The following is a 13,099-nucleotide window of genomic DNA, read 5'->3' as shown; positions in this document are numbered from 1 at the left end:
GCCTGGATGAGTCCCTTTGGCGAGGGGGAAGCGCTCACCTCTCACTCCCCAAACCCTCTTCTGTCTCCTCCACCTCCATTCCACCCTTCCCCCTGGCACAGGAGGCTGCTGGAAAAAGAGAGCAGCAAGCCCCAAAGACGTGTCATTGTGCTGAGTGCTTTCAAACCTTGCAGGATGTCACTGTGTCACAATTTCAGTTCATTAGGTGGCGCAGGGAAGGCGCCGTGACATCAAAGCGCTCCTTTTCCCTATAGAAACGGGAGCAGCTCTTTTGATCTCAGCCTCCAGTATCCCCCCCAGATTAATATTTACTTGTACAACCCAAACCTGCCGGGATCCTGTGCTTGATTTTGCCATATGTTCTGGGGAGCTTTTCCTTGCTTCCCCGCTTTTCTTTGGGAGGTGGTTAGTCGGCGGGGGGAGGAGTAAGCAGTAATTTTTAGATGTTTATTTATTTCCCTGCTACCCTCTGCTCCTCGGGCACAGCAGGGGAGGGCACCCAACCTATTTCGTGTCAACCAGTTGCTTTGAAGCTTGCCACAATCAAACGCTTTTATTTTGGGGAACCCGGCCAGCTGTTTGTTTGCTTCCCTGCCTTATATTGATTCAAGGAGATAATCCCCCAGGCCCCACGTGCTTAATCTGTGAGCTGCTAACGTTGCATGAGATATGGAAACATCCCTTTGCCCCTGGATTGCCGGGATATTTATGGCTGAAAGCAGAGGTTTAGAGCATAACGCTCATTTTCGGAGCAGCACGCAATGCGGGTGTGGGGCTCAGAGCACAGACTGCTGGGGGCTTTGGTGAGGATATTGCAGCCCTAATTCGGTGACAAAAGGTGGCCTTGTTCTTTGTATTGTAAGAATATTCGGGTATAATTTGGTTCCTAGCGAGTCATTAGGATTTGTAACATCAGGGTTCAGCCACTGGCAGGATCTGAGCAAGAGCAGTGGATGCTCCCTGAGAATCCAAAATGCAGGGCAGGAATTCAGGATGGGGAAAAACTCAGCACAAGGGAGAAACTCCAATCTCTGCCCCCACCAAAAAAGAGGGACCAAACCTCAAAGCCAATTTGAGCAGGATCTGGCTCTCACTGCGTTAGCAGCTGACAAAATGGAGTGGAAATGAATTCAATTCAGAGACATCTAATTTAATGAGAGACTCTCTAAGAATAATTTTGCTGCAGATGCTTAAAGTGATTTCAACTTGAAAAGCAGGAAAGACAGACAAGATGATGGAAAATGACTATGGAATTTATACCTTCCTCTCCTTGCTTTAAGCCCTGCACATTCTGTGCATGTCCTGGCATGAAAGCTGGAGAAAACCTGTGCATGCAAAGCTATTTCTCCTGATTTTATTGCCCTGACACAAAAAGGTGGCCACTGAAGGTGTACACAGCCACCTGTCCTGCACCCACAGGGACCAGTGTGCAGGCAAAATCTGTGGGTTTTTAAATTAATTTTTTCAGAGGTGTTTTAAGTGCTGCTTGCAGAGTGCAAACAGGCAATATTTAAAAGGTGTGCTCTGGATATCAGTCATTCACACCATCCTGGGGAGCTCTAGGTGATACTTCTGTCCCCTAAGTGCTGTTTGAGAAGATCCAAAGTCCTGACACAGAGACTGTTGCTGATAATAACACATGACCAATATTCTTTCTACTTTCCCCCCCCCCCCTGCATTTTTCCTTCCTGCTGTTTAGGGGGTTTAAACAGCGTTGATTTTCTGTGGCTGACAACACACCCCATATGCTATTTATCTTGTCAGAACTCTCTCCCTCTGCCCTCAGCTCCCATTTTGTTCTCATTAATAGTGATTATGAAAAATGGGGCTAAATACTTACTTTCATATGATTTATCCAAATGTTGAACTGCGTAATTGGAGAAGCTAAGACATTATCCCTTCAGATTCTGTCAAGACTCAATTTCTGCATTCGATTTAATTTTGAGACTCATGACCCTTAACAGTACATGTATTTATTGCCTTTATGGTGGCTCTGCTGTACAATATATCTATCAATCAGAAGCAGGAAGCTGCATATTATTTATAAGGATTTCAATAGTCAGTGTTTTTTGAGAACACTTGTCCTTAGCACGCAGTTATTAACACAGGGCCCCCAGATACAACAAAATTGAAAGTCAGCTGGAAGGAATGCCCTTATAATGAAGATATTTAATAACTGGCATCAGACTCTGATTTTCCTTTTGGTGACAGAAGTGATGCATGAGCAAAGGCAGGGGAGCGCTTTGTGCTGCAGAAACCTTGCCTGCCCCTTCCAGGGCCTGATCCCTTCCCCTTCCCACTGGAAAGGGCTCATGTCTAAAAGGCACTGGGGCACAGACTTCTCAAATTTGGTGCTGCCTTCCTCAGCTCCCTTGTTATTGCACACACACACACACACACACTGCCTACAGCAGCTGTGGCGCTGCCTTGCAGGGATTTGGTGCATCCTTCTCCCTTTCCTAATCCATCATTTCCACGCCTGTATTTCATAAATCACTTTTGCCCAGTGTTGGCCCTGAGGGCAGCTGAATGCAAATTGGGTCCTCTGCAGCCCAAGAGTCTCCATCCCATGGATTGTCAAGGTGCAACTTGGATTGAATCCGAAACTCCTCGAGGCATTGGAGCTGCTGGGAAACACCAAAGCACCACAGAAATTCAACCCCACCATTGCCAACACCACCACCCCACTTCCCAAATCAACCCTGACACAGTGTTGAAATTGTTAATAAAAGGAGTAATCAAGCTGCTAATATCTGCAATCACCATTTTGGAAAAAAAAGAGATAATAGGGCAACCATCAGGGAGTACAGTTAATGTATAAAACAATTACTGTAGTCAGATGCTTAAGTAAGAGCCATAGTGGTAACAAAGGCATTACTGTACAGAGCACAGTGTACAATACAGAGGAGATTTTTTTTGTGATGCCACGATGGAAAAAAAAAACTCTAAGAGGAAACTGAGGCATTTTCACCAAATTTTCACCAGCAGCCTCTATCCTTGGCATGAAACCTGCTAGCACACGTGTGTGTGCACACACACATATATCTGCACCCACATACAGCTTTAAATTGGTACCACTTGTAGAAATTAATATGATTATTTTAAGCACACTTGTTTGCTGCCAGCTAGCTCATGTCAGTGGTCATCTCTCTTTTAAATACTATGCATACAATAGTAGCAATTTCAAATCCTAACAGCAGCAATCAGCCAGGAGAGCTTTGGTTCTAGTGGGCCTTTTAAACAAAAGCTTCCCAGTCCCATTTTTGATAGGGATCTAACTGCTAATCTTTTATTTTGCAGCCAGCCAGAGTCTTGGGCACAGCTCTTGCCTCCTTGTGAGACTCTTACAGGGAACAATGAGAACATTGATTTTTGTTTTTAGACTCGTAACACCACAATGATTTCCCCCCACTCTATTTTCTCCAGCATTTGGTGGGCTTTGCTCAGCTTTAATTGCTACAAAGCTCTCCTGTTTTCTCCTGTTAGCACTAAATCCCTGCCCCGTTCTTTGCCACATGGCAGTGGTTGGGACATTTTATTGTCTCTTTAATCCCAAATATTCTGCTGTGCATCTTCCTCTGCAAGCAGGAAACACTGCCTGGAGAACCCCAAAGCACAGAGAAAAAACATGAAGGATATAAAGAAAAGGGGTGGCTGGGACATCCTGGTTAAATATGTGTGGGGCAGGAGGTGTTTGCTGGGAGAGGGGTGCTGGGAAAGAATTTTGCTGGTTTTAGCTTAAGGATGAATGTGAGAGTGGAAGTACCTAAATCATCTTAACTGGAGTGCCATGGGTTTATTCAGAGAAGTTTGTGTCTATGCAGCCAATATTGTCACCAGTAATTTTTTTATTTTTTATCTAAAACCTCTCGTTTTAGATATCCTAATTTTCTATTAATGAAATATTTTTCCCTGTAGTGAACATTTTTAAAATGTGTACAAGGCATTTCAGCGCTTTCCCTGCCTTCAACTTCAAAAAGTTAGGAAAAAGTCGATATTCAAAATACTTTTATCAGCTTTAATAAAAATATTTTCCTCTAGTTTTGGGGTTATGCTATGATCTGCATATTAGGAGAAATCAAAGTCAGCAAAATTATATCTCCATTTAAATAAATGAAGAGATTGATCTACTGTGTCACTCCTTCTGGTTGGATTGTACATGGAGCAAAGACAATAACAATACTCAGGTCATCAAGCACTTTACATTAAAAATTGGTTTCATATTGTTACCAATTCAAACTATTAACCCAAATTTTAAACACACAAAAAAATGCACTCATTTCTAAGAATAAGATCAATAAAAATCAGGAAGCTATGTCCAGCAAATAACTATTTTTGGCACCTGTCTCATAGAACTTTATGGGTATCTTCCCCTCTTACTGGGATTTGCAAAAGGCTGTGTCCTCTTCCCCATGAACTTTGCATTTATCCATTCCTCTAGTGCTCTCTGGCTCCTGTGGGAAATCTCTTTAATGCTGGAAATCCTGAGGTTAACTAGTTACAATTGGTATTTATTTATTAAAAGCACTGGCTGGTCTGGAGGCTGAGCAAGGATGGGTTTCTCATCCAGGAGATCCAGGGATTTACCTGGGGGACCAAAATCAGCTGAGCCCAAAGGGTCCCATCCCTTCCTGGGTGAATCACCAGGTCCCCTCTGATGCACCAGGGATGCAGGAGACCTCATCCCTTCATCCCAGCGTCCTTCACTGCACAGACCTGCAAATCCTGGTTGTTATTTTTAAAGGTTTTTTCGAATTTTATCGCTTGCCTTTTTTATGGCCAGGCAGTCACCTGTCAGCATCAATTACGGGAGTTAATATTGACGTCCTCTTAAAAGAGGTTTAAATATTAAAGTGAAAAGGGACTTGCTCTGGGCTGCATCTCTTTGTGGTGCTCGTCAATAAGAGCTGAACTTGCAGAACAGTTGTCACAGCAATTTTTTGTGTCTCGCACTGACGCGATGCCTGAGCGGCAAATGTCGCCGGAATTTTTCAAATGAGCAAACTGCACTTATTAATTATGGTAATAATGACAACTCCACAGAGCTGCTCTGAGGGAAACAATAGCTGAAACTTGCTCCTTGCAAAAGGGGCAGCACAGGAGCTCTTGCCTTTGTTGTTTTTAGAGGCTTTAATGCAGGCAAAAAAAAAAAAAAAAAATCTTCTGCTTCTGGGGAAACAACCTTTCACACACATAAACCCAGACCCTCAATATGCATATCTTTATTTTAACCACCATGGTATTTATTGATTTTCCCTGCAATTATGCAGTGCTGTATTTATTTGCAGCTGGGCTCTGCTGTGCCATATATTAAACCTCCCTTCCTCCAGTGGTGGCTCTTTAGAAAAATGCTTCTGATTTCCCCTCAGAGTATGGGGTCAATAGGCCATAACTTATGATTTTGAACCTATAGCCAGACCTTATTTATGGATCATTTCTGGCTTCTTGTGTTTAACTGTTTCTGGGAGAGGGTTTCATCAGAGGGAGGGACAGATACATAAGCACAGCTGAGATCCAGACCTATGGACTGTAGGGAAGCTCTGGGCAATGCTAGAGCTAATTCAGACCTGCCTCTCTATAAATTATGTATAATTCTTCTGAAAAATGTTTATATTTCCTAATATAGCTCTAGATTATCTCACTAAAACAAGGGAAATGTTGTTAAGAAAGCAAATTTTCACATGTCAGAAATTAATTTTCATTTGCTAAGTATGGAATGCATTTAATTCTCAAATTTTATTTATCGGGCTAATATTGACAAAATATGGATTTGCTTTCCTGACTCCACAACTTTGGCAATATTTGCCATGAGTGTAAGGTGAAGGTTTTACATTGGAATATGTAACCAGTAAAAGGAAATAATCTCCTGGTCTCTGTCATGATGAGGTTTGCATTGCCCATCAGGGTGGTGCTGCAGTGGGCAGGATCACAAATGGGTGCCTGCACTGGGGTTCCCACGCTGCTTGCTGTGACTCCAGCTGGCTCAGGAGCTCAGGAAAGGGCTGCTCCCCAATCCCAGCAGATTTTGGATCAGGCACAGAGAAAGCTGGGTGTATAAACAGGGCCAGCACAGGCTGCCTGTACAGAGAGGAGCTGTCCAGGCTGGGGCCGTGGCACGCTGCATGCATCAGTTCCTTTTTGACTTGACTGCCTGAGCAGCTCCTGGGAGCCATCCCCTTGTGCTTTCCACCACCAAAACCATCTGCTAGAGCTGTGCCTGGAATCGCCTGGTCCTCTGGAGGCAGCAGGGGAGGAAGGAAGGAAAAAAAAAGCAAGCAAAGTAAAATTCTTCCCTGGAAAAAAGTAAATAAATAAATAAATAAATAAAGGATTTAACCCGTTTGATACCAAATGAATTTTTTTGCAGCCCTAGCACAGGGGCTGGGTTGGATCCATCCTTCAAGAGCTGGCTGATGCTGCCGGGTGCCCGGAGGTTCGCCAGGTGCCCGGAGGGCGAGGGGAACATGCCAGGGAACAAATACGCGGTGGAGTCAAAAGCTCCTGATGAGGGTCGGATGTGAAGCGGTGCCAGGCGCACTCAGCAGCCCCGGCTGCGTCAGCACCGAGCTCGCCACGAGAACCCTCAGCTCTGCACAGCCTGGGAACGCTCAGCTCTGCACAGCCAGGCACGAGGCACCGCAGGGAGCGCGGCAGCAGAGATGCCATGGGAGGTGCAGGCTGGGTGGGAGCTCCTCCTCTCACCCCTGGCTGCACACATGCGGTGAGAGTGGGAGTGCTGCTGCCCACGGCAGGCTCTGACCCATCAGCAGCACCCAGGCACCACTGGGTCACTTGGAGATGAACCCACAGCCTTTAATTCTGGATTTATGGCTGCTACTGATCCTAAGCTAACCTTTTGCCATTACAGTGCCTGAATGCAACTTTGGGGATTAATAAACGGGAAAAGCCAAGACCTCAACTGTCAGGAATATAGTAGATGTGCCCAGCACTAAAACCAACAGCCATAAACCATGGAGGAGTTCTCTTCACCTAGAGGAAAACCATCTCCTGGTGGATAGGGTTAACAGCAGGCAACCACAGAGACGGACACAGCTCCAGGCTCCAGTGTCTGCCTTGCAGGAGCCCAAGGAGTTAAACCCAAGCAAACCTCCTCATGCATTTTATGTCACAACTCCCCCCCTTTTTTTTTGTCTGTGTGTGTGTGTGACCAAGCCAAGTTCTTTTTTAGCTCTACCCTTTTGAAAACTGCTGGTTACAGATAAATTAAAATGCCAGAGCTGAAATTGCCCACGTTAGCCCCTAAGGGAGCCTGCACTGTCATCTTTCATTAGATGCTGATAGACCAAAAGCCCAAGGCAAAGTGAAAGCTGGTTCCTAAGAAAGGGCTGGGAGCCAGGAGCTGCATCTCTCTGCTGTAATCTTGCATCTCTGTCCTTTTAAGTTTAAGCTGAGCAATGCTTTCTTGGACATGTCTGTTTTCATACTGCAAATTTCAGTCTTAAAATCAACAGCAAATATGAGCAGGGTAATCCACAGAGTCCTAAATTGTCAAGACAAGCCAGTGCATTTTCTCAGAGCAATCTGATGGTTTTGTCTGGTGTCAGCCCTTACATCCTCCAGTGCAGATGATATGTTTGGACGGTTTAATAAAGAGCTGTTTAGAAATGTGACTGTTATTCTTTTTTTTTAAAGAATAGAATCACAGAATCTTTCAGTAACAAAAGTGGGATTTTCCCTGTGCTTTTCCCATCCCTTTGCAGGAGGGGTGGTGTCTTGGTGGGCTTTGTGAGGTGCAACACAGAGGTGACATGGTCTAGTCTAAAAAAAAAATCAAAGTCTGAAATTATGCCTGCACAAGGAGCTTAATAAACCATAAAGGCCAGTGGCTTTCCAGCATCCTTTCACTTTGTGTTTGCATTAGAGATGTGCTATGACTTAGAAAAACGGGGCTTGTCCTGGGTGTGCACAGGCACTGGGCAGTGGGCAGGAGTCTCTGGAAGGAGCAGCAGCCCAAATCCACTCCCTTATGAGCTACACAAGCTGCATTTTTCTTCTGTGCCCAAAGGATAAAGTTTCCTCATTTTCCCAGGGGCAGTGAATGGATGAGGAGGCTCCTGGACATCACCCCTGTGCTATGTTATCCCTACAAAATCCTACTGAGGAAATCAAGCTGGGAAGCCATACTGGGATGCCCAGCTGCTGTAACCTTTGGATGTCCTGCCACCATGAAGTTCAGTAGCAGGTGGCTGAATGTGGTGTCTTTCAAGGCATGCAAAATGTTGAAAGCCTGGAGAAGCCAGCCCAGCTGGTTTTGCTCATCTGTCGCTGTAGGCAGTGAAATAATTTACTCCATTTCCATCCACCTTCTTCTCTTTATTTGTATTGAGTTATGATGAGGGAATGAGCCACCTTAGATGTTGCTTACTTTCCTGGAGTCAGCAAGGCTTTAGTTTTCAGACCATTATATCTCTGTGCTCCTAATCTCAGTGGGCTTTTTTTTTTTTCTCCCTAGCTGCTCCTGAATTAATTTTTATTCTGTGTATACAACACAAAGCAAACATCCAGCCAGCAAAGTCCAGCTTTTCTCTCTGCAGCAGGCAGGACACTTCACCGCGTGGCGCCCGCCATTGATTGAGTGGAGGAAACCGGACACAAAGTAAAGAAAACTGCAAAATACATTGTTCTGAAAGTTATTGGGCAAGGCCGTGGGGAATGAGTTTCCATTGCACTACAGCTCCAGGGGAGGCAATAATAATGAGCTGCACTTAGCAAAAGTAAATACCTGTGACAGCTCCGTGGAGGTGCACAGGGCTCAGGCTGCAGTGCTGTGTCAGCTCTGAGAGCTGGACCCCTCGAGATGGTAAAGAAAGGAGGAAAATTTGGGCTTTATTTCTGGGGAGTTTCTGCTGTATGTGAGTGTTTCAGTGAAAGCCATTGTGGTAGGGATGGCATGAGAGATCTTAGCAAGGACAAACATCCCTGCAATGCAATAATTTGACATTTGAATTATAAATTTTCTTTCTGCATTCCAAACTTGCTTCTGATACACAATAAGAAAGGCACTTTAATGGGCTCCATGAACAGCACTGTCACTGCTCTGCCTGCCCAATTTCATTCCTTCTCACTTTTTAAATAAATGCATACTCATATGCTGCAGATCAAGCATGTTGCCTGGGGCTCTCATTTGGGATAAAGCAGGGGATTGGATCACATGCATGATCCAAATAAAATCATAAGAGTGAGAACAAACAGGTCAGACTTTGGGGCTCATTATGGTCAATTCTCCTGATATGGTCAATTCTCCTGATATAGCCAATTCTGGATTATTTTCATCTTCATCTGGAGGGGAGATGAAATGTGTATGTGTGCACCCATCAAGCCTTTGGGATGCCCAGCAAGAATGCAGCCCCATTTCCTTGCCTGGACGCTCTCACCCTCCAGAGTCCACTCAACACGGAAAGGCCATGGAATGGAACCAGCCAGGTCTCCAGAACTTTCCAACAGAAGCCTGGGAAGAGCCACCAGGCAGTGATGGAGCTGACAAAGAGCATGGCAGGGTGCAGAGGTGGGTGCTCTAAAGAACCTTCTTTGGCCATGGAGCAAAACTGTGGCGTTGACAGAAGGGCAAATTTGGTCTAAAATCAGAAACACCATTCAGTTTCCTGACTTATAAAAGAGGGTAATCACACTCCCTTTACATGGGTATCATGCCGTTTAATTAGTAAATGATTAATTTGCTAATGATCTCCCTGGCATGGAAAGCGCTGCTGAACAGCTTCTTTTCCCAGCCGTGGAAATCTGTGGCAGAAGGGAGGTACATCTGCACCTTCCCAGGCCTGTCTGCTTATCCCCCATTCCTCCACTGCTCTGCCCAGACCTGTGCCCTGGGTAAAGGCAGCTCTGGGACCCTTCAGCACCTCTGCAGTGGGGCAGGAAAGCTTTTGTGAGCTGAGCCCCATCCTTGCTCTGCATAAAACAAAAATAAATGTTTTCTCAGATCTGGACAAGAGCTGGGAACTGAGGATCAGCTCTTCTGGCAGCCCCCCTTGTGCCTTGCTCAGAGTCATCTGCAGAAGAGACACGTTTACGTGGCAAACTCAGACATAAAACATGTTGTTCTGCCATGTAAACACTCAAATGTCTCAAATTCCATTTTATTCACAATTTCAGCAAACGAGATTATCGGTGAGACGAGAAGGAAGCAGAAGTGAATTGCAGCCTTTCTTGGGAAAAGGGAGAGAGACTCATTTAAGCCAATTTCTCCAATCAAGAAGAAAGGCTGTTTGAAAAACAGATCAAAGCAAGAGTGGTTTCCTCGTAGAAGGAGTTTATCAGAGCAGCATTTTCCATAAACAGGGCTTGAGATGGACCTTAAGAAGGCTGGGGCTGATCCTCAGAGCAGTTTGTACCTTTGCAGCAGGTTCTGCAGCAATCCCAAACCCTGGTGTGGCTGTTTCTCCTCGTTCCTCTGGCTCCCAAGGCCACAGATAGAGATGAAAAGCCCCAGAAGGGCTTCCATTTTCTTGACCCTGCTCCAGAGCTTCCCTGACCAAGATGAATCTGTTCCCTGGCCTCTGGGAGCACCCCAGGTTTCAAGCAGAGACAGGGCTCATCTCATGCCTGTCCTCTGCTGTGGGTCCTGCCCTTTTAATGCTTGTGAGCAGCTTATCTGCCTGTCCTTATCTCAGTTCTCTCCTTCCTTCCTCAGGATTCCCTCCTCACCCTCACCTTCCTGCCATCCTTTTCCCCAGCCCAGCTAAGCCTCCCTTGCATGGGGCTGCCCCTTTTACAGCTTTTTGCCTGAAGCCACATATCTCCCAAGCAAGTGCTTTTTTTGAGGGCTCTTGACATTAAAAAGCTCGGGTTTTGGAGCCTTAATGGGGAAGTATAACTGTAACATCAGCATTGTGGCACTGGGAAAAAAAACCCACTGCAAAAGTGAGCAGAACTCACTTTTGGACTGGACCCCTCACATCTTGAGTGGCTTGATGCTCCTCAGGAAAGCTTGGCACAAAAATACACTGCCTTTTGTGTGCAAAGCTGTGCACTCAGCCCTGCAAACTGGTGAGATTGGCTCAAAAATAACGATGTTTTAAAATAGAGTAAAATGCATTTTGGGCAACTTTCATCTGCTCCTTGGCTTTGGAGTGGTTTTCAGTTTGGCCCTGGGGACCACTTCAATCCCATTTCCAAGTTCTTCTCTGTACCCTGAAGGGCCAGACATCTACTTGAAGAAATCAAATCAAATCGGAGATTGCCTGAAACCCCACAAAAATACTGATGCTTTTAAAACCAAACAAAATCTTCACTCCAAATGGAAGCTGGGTCCAGCCTGACAACAAAAATTCACAAGTTGGCACTGCAGCCCTCCCAGCGAGGCATCCTGGCTGATTAGTGCTGCTGCCTCATTAACATGCATACCGTAATCTCATTTGCTCCAGGACTGCTTTGATGTTAATTCCAGCGTTTTGGTGCAGTGTGGTGCTGCACTCTGTGTTTCCAGGCTAGCATTCCTCTCTTCTGCAGCCCAAGCCTTTTCTTTTTTGTGAGTCTGTCCTTCCTGTGGTCACTAAAGCACTGGCCACCTTCATCCTCCCAGCCCTGTGGCTTTGCCCCCCACTTTCCAGCCTAGCTCCATACTGGTTGTGCTCTGCTTTCCATGGAATTTTCCCTCTCTGTAATTTTCCAGCCATTCTTTAATATATTTTTTCAAACTGAGAGCACCTTTTCCCCAACCCCTGTAACTCCTAGATAGGATATTCAACCATGGAAGTTGTCCAGTTTGGGAACAAGAAGCCATTAAATGCGCTGAGCAGTAAATCCCATTAAATACACTGAGTAGTAAATCCCACTCACTCCAATGAGAAAATAAATGCACTGGAGCAGGATGGACAAGGGCAAAAGCAGATGTCCAGTGATGTGAGGGACCAAAGTTTAATGGTCATTACAAGGAGCTGAGCTATCAAGAGAGCCAGACATGCTGCCAGGGTTGTCTGGTCTAGAGTAGAGGTTTTGTTCAGAGCAAGATGGAGACTTTGCCTCTCCACAAAATCAATCATTTTCACACATCCCCAATGTGGATTCCAGCTATCCTGGGTATTTATGATGGTGAGGGCTCAGAGCTGCCTCAAAACATGGGCAGGGCCAGAAAAGCGAGGCTGCTTTATTGTCTGGGAGATCAATGACTTTAATAATTAGCATCTTACTTACACATGATTTCTATACTCAATTTGAATCTTAATTAGAGATGGAGAGGGGGGATTTAGAAACCCTGATGTAGCTCACGAGTGTCTCCTGCCTCCTTGGAGGAGGAGACCCTGTGGTGAGAGCTGTGACAAACAAACCTGCTGCAGCATCAGAGAGCTCACCCTGCTGCTTTCTGGGGAGCACCTGGTTCCTCCAGGGAGGACTTTGGGGCAGGAAGGTCCCAAAATCAAGTCCTGTGCACTGAGAGAGCTCCAAAGCACAGCTCCAGCCTGCAAAGGGGAGCACACCATGGCTTGAGGCTGAGGCTGAGGGTGCTGCCCAGACCCAGAGCTGCTCAGATGGGGCTGATGATCCTGCTCAGCCCCAGCGTCTGCCCAAAGTGCTCAGCAGATGTAAAAATCCGCTGCAGTTTAGGACCAAGAAAGGGATGGAGGGGCTGTCAGTGCAGGCAGGCAGCTTTAAACCTCAGCCTACATGTCTTTACACAGGGACATGCATTAAAAAAACGTGAGGCATTTGAAGCCCACCATTTTAATTAAACTGATTTAACATCCGAGCTCGTGAGGGGCGCGGGGCTGGCAAGCACAAAGGAGCTGCACAATCACTTTGGCTCCATTGTTGACGGGCTTTTGCTCTCTGTTTGTACAATAACCTATTGAACTTTTCCAGACTGTAATTCAATACAGAATAGATCCTTGCAGGAGGCTTTTTTGGCAGGGAGCACTGAAGGCCTTGAATCAATTTCACTTTTCCAGCGTGGTTGTTTAATGTATTGATACCAGCTGGAAAAAAAAAAAAAAAGAAAAAAAAAAGGAAAAATAAAAAGGAATCAATGTTACTTTTATTTGTCCTGAGCTGAAGCCTTTTGGTTCTGTTCTTTGTGACACTGATACCATGCAGCGTGTGGCTATTGTCCCACCTTCGCCAGGAA

At 45.5% G+C, this 13,099-nt stretch overlaps 1 long non-coding RNA gene across 3 annotated transcripts in view; it reads right to left on the bottom strand.

Moving 5' to 3' along the window:
• Positions 1-1,708: 1,708 nt before the first annotated feature.
• Positions 1,709-13,099, bottom strand: part of LOC106629496 (uncharacterized) — a 189,201-nt gene continuing 177,810 nt past the window's right edge. For all 3 annotated transcript variants that reach the window (XR_012583004.1, XR_012583002.1, XR_012583003.1), the window contains one exon: positions 1,709-6,235. This is a non-coding gene — a long non-coding RNA (uncharacterized LOC106629496). The remainder of the gene's footprint in view (positions 6,236-13,099) is intronic.

This window comes from Zonotrichia albicollis, chromosome 17 (genome assembly GCF_047830755.1).
Source record: "Zonotrichia albicollis isolate bZonAlb1 chromosome 17, bZonAlb1.hap1, whole genome shotgun sequence".
Classification (NCBI taxonomy): domain Eukaryota; kingdom Metazoa; phylum Chordata; class Aves; order Passeriformes; family Passerellidae; genus Zonotrichia; species Zonotrichia albicollis.
The sequence above is the reverse complement of the archived record's forward strand: the minus strand, read 5'-3'. Positions and strand labels throughout refer to the sequence as shown.